The sequence below is a fragment of the Phascolarctos cinereus genome, unplaced genomic scaffold, assembly GCF_003287225.1.
Source record: "Phascolarctos cinereus isolate Bilbo 61053 unplaced genomic scaffold, phaCin_HiC Scaffold_726;HRSCAF=1367, whole genome shotgun sequence".
Classification (NCBI taxonomy): domain Eukaryota; kingdom Metazoa; phylum Chordata; class Mammalia; order Diprotodontia; family Phascolarctidae; genus Phascolarctos; species Phascolarctos cinereus.
The window spans coordinates 120,161,103-120,165,299 of record NW_027556098.1 but is presented as its reverse complement, the minus strand read 5'-3'; positions in this window follow the sequence as shown (position 1 = coordinate 120,165,299).

Here is a 4,197-nt window from a genome sequence, read left to right as displayed (position 1 = left end):
CTCTGTGACCTTAGGGTCACTCTCAAATCTTCTCTCTCCGCCTAATTGCTCTATCCAATCAGTTGTATACTCCTACCTCTATAGCATGTGCAAACACACACACACACACACACACATACAGCAACACCCTAGTTCAGGTACTCACACCCTCTAATCTGGACTGTGGAGGTTTCTGGGTTTTTTTTGAGGCAATCAGGGTTAAGTGACTTGCCAGGGTCACACAATAGTAACTGAGTCAGAATTTGAACTCAGGTCCTCCTGATTTCAGGGCTGGTGCCCTATCCACTGTGCCACCTAGCTTCTCAGGCAATAGCTTCCTAATTGGAGTCCTGTCTTCCTATCCCTCTCCCATGCAGTACATTTTCCATGTAACTGACAGAGTAATCTTCCTAAAGCCTAAGTCTGAGCATGTCATTCTGCTTCAAAGATAAATACAAAAATTAAAAACAACTTTCAGTAATTTCCTGTTGCCTCTAGAATAAAATGCAAACTCCTCAGTTTGGTATTTTAAAACTTTCATAACCTGGCCCCATCTTACACTTTCAGGTTTATTTCTCATTTCTTCCTTTCATTAAGTCGATGTTCCAACCAAACTGTCCTACTTTCTGTTTCTTGTACTAAGTGTTCCATCTTCCACCTTTGCACGAGCTATCTGCCATGCTTGGAATGTGCTCCTTCCTTATCTTGGTCTCTTCAGATGCTTAGCTTCATTCAGGCTTCATTGGATGAAAGCCTTTTCTGGGCCCACTAGTTGTTAATACTCTCTTCCACCTCAAATCTTTGAAGCAGCAAGGAAGAGACAGCGGTGGCATGTGTCAGGCAAGTCAAAGCATCACCACCACCTTCCTTCAGACCTTGATGGAAAGAGCCCAGGACCCTGAACCCAACAGCCTTAGGAATAGCAGTAGTAGACAAACCATGGGCCCTACTTCCATCCCAGTCCCCCCAACCATCATCTTGGGAATATTTGACTTGGCAGCTGCTTGCATCAGAAAATAATATGATTTTATCAGTGGAAATAACATTAAAAGAAAAAATGAGCCATTACCATCTGCTTTGCCACAGTACCCTAAGAAATCTCTATGAATTGTCTTCCCCATTAGAATGTGAGCTCCTGGAAAGTGGGGACTGTCTTACCTGTGCTATTTGCAACCCCAGTGACTAATATGTTGCTTTGTACGTAATGCTTGATAAATGCTTTTTCATTCAGTCATTCACTCATTCATCATCCATTGTGCATATGTTTACCTGTTTACATGTTATATCTCTCAACAGAGAGTAAGAACAGAGTCTGTTTGTCTCTGTCCTAGCATACCCGGTGACTATCACAGTGCATTTCAGTCACTTAATAAATGATTGGATTAGAGAAGGATATGGGATAAAAAGGATGCATGGGTATTTAGGACATAGTTCACACCTTTAACCAAGACCAGCGCTATTTGGGCTCTTGGACTTTGCATGGAGGATAGAACTGAAGAGAAATGGAGCAGACAAGATCTTTCTTGGACTTATCCCTTGGTTTCAGGTCCCTAACCAGCTTGTCAGGGTTGATAACATGTGCCATGTCTAAACTAGGCACAATAGTGACTCCTTCCTAACTATCCCCTTGCTTCTAAGCATGGTGGGGGGTTTTGTTTTGTTTTGTTTTGTTTTATTTTTGTTCTTTTTTTGGTGAGGCAATAGAGGTTAAATGACTTGCCCAGGGTCACATAGCTAGTAAGTGTCAAGTGTCTGAGGCTGAATTTGAACTCAGGTCCTCCTGACTCCAAGGCCAGAGCTCTATCTACTGCTCCACCTAGCTACCCCATAGTAGTTGATGGGTTTTTTGTGTTTTGTTTTGTTTTTAATGTGAGGCAATTGGGGTTAAGTGATTTGCCCAGAGTCACACAGCTAGTGAGTATTATGTGTCTGAGGTTGAATTTGAATTCAGGTACTCCTGACTCCAGGGCTGGTATTCTATCCAGAGCACCACCTAGCTGCCCCTGCATGGCGGTTTTAGGAAGTATTCTCTCTAATTATTTTAATGATTTGATATGATATGATAAAGCGCTTCATAAACCCTATGTGCTTTGTAAATGTAAACTATTATGACCTATCTGAACAATGTACTATGAAGCCTAAGTGCACAGAAAAAAATTCATTGTCAAAATCATATACAACTTATACCCAAGTTATTCTGACAGGTAGGTTGCATGGTAGATAAAGCTCTGGGCCTAGAGTCAGGAAGACCTGAGTCCAAATTTTGCTCCACCACTTACTAACTATGTGACTTAACCACTGTCTGCCTCAGTTTCCTCATCTGTAAAATGAGCTGGAGAAGGAAATGGAAAACCACTCCAGTAACTTTGCCAAGAAAACCCCAAATGGGGTCACAAAGAGTAGGACACATCTGACAAACAACTGAAAAACAAACCTCAGTTTCCTCACCTATAAAATAGGGATAATAATAGCACCGTTTTGTTGAGCACATAGTAGGTGCTTAATGAGTGTTTATTTCCTTCCTTCCCACAGGTCAGCTACCCAGGCTTCCTTAGTGTGGCAACCCATGCTGGTCAATCCTAGTTTTCTCATTTTAAACGTTGTTCTTCTGGATCTAGAGCCAGCATTCATAGCAATCATTTACCCTGATTCCAAGTTTAGTTGAATCTTTCCTGCTAAAAGCCCTCCCTACAGCCTTTGAACTGATCAGCAGTCGCTGGCTGTGGTAGAGCTTAGTTGGCACTGATGTCACAAGGTATTTCATTTCTCCTACAGCAACATCACAGTAACTTCCTCTCCCTGACAAAGGTGGTTTTTGTTGAAGTAATTTGCCCGTGGAACATGGAGATCTCTATATGTGATCAAGATTTTTTTTTAATTTAATTTTTTAATTGTTAAAAATCTATTTTCTATCCCTCCTGACCCATCCCCATTGAAAAAGAAAAGAAAAACAAAACCCTTGTGACAAATACACAGTCAAGTAATACAAATTCCTGTACTGATGAGCCCCCAAAATGCCTCATTCTGCAGCCAGGGTGCATCACCTCTATGTCAGGAATTGAGTTGAATACTCTGCTTTCAGTCCTCTGGCTGTGATAAAGGTTAAAGCAGATTGACAATGAATGAAGCACATTACTTACCTCCTTAGAGTTAACATACTCAAGCTACAGACTGAAGCATATATTTTTGGACATCTTTTTCCTCCCTAGTGGAGTGGGACATTGAAGAGAGAGAAAATAAACTTTTAATTGAAAAAAAAATTAAGAAATTGTACTTTGTAATCAAGAGAAATAATATTGATTCTGAATTCAGGGGAATGCACGAAGTGAACATAGGATGAAGCAAGGGTACCTTCTGGTTGGATTTCTAATCAATCTCTGTCTTTTAAAATGTTTTATTTATGCTTTTTTTTTGTTACTGTCATTTCTGGCAATGCCTACTTTCCAGAAAGGGCCTCGGGCCTGCGGTCAAAAAGACCTGGGTTCAGATCTGGCCTCAGACATTTATTTGGTGTGTGACCCTGAGCAAGTCACTTAACCTCCATCTGCCTCAGTTTCTTCAATTGTAAAGTGGGAATAATAACAGCACCTCTTTGCAGGGTTATTGTGAGGATCAAATGAAATAATTTTTGTAATAAGACTGTAGCGCAGTGCCTAACACATGGTAGGGACTATATAAATGCTTATTCCTGTCTCTTCCTCACTCCAGAAATGAACCATCCTTTGTAACAAAGAAAACCAGTTCAGTAAAAGTAATCAGCACAGTAGTCTGACAATTTCTATAGGATTCTGCCTTTATATCCACCCAACTTTCTGGTAAGGAGAAGTATGTAGGTGACATTATCTATTCTCTACAACCATTACTTCTTTTTAATTTACTAAGAATTCACCTTAATTATAACAATCATTTATGGTATTATGGTTATGTTTATTGTTCTTATGTTTCTGTTTGTTTCACTTTGCATCAGTTCACATAAATCTTCTCATGTTTCTCTGAATCCATCAGATTTGCTGCTCTTCTTGCACAATATTATTCCGTTACGTTCATACGCTTATAATCAAGATGTAGTTTGTTCAGGTATTCCCCAATTAGTTGCCACTCATTTTATTTCCAATTCTTTGCCACCACAAAAAGTGCTGCTAAGAATATTTTGTTATATAGTGAACTTTGTTTCTGTCTTTGACCCCTTCTTAGGGTATATGCCCAATAGCGGAATCT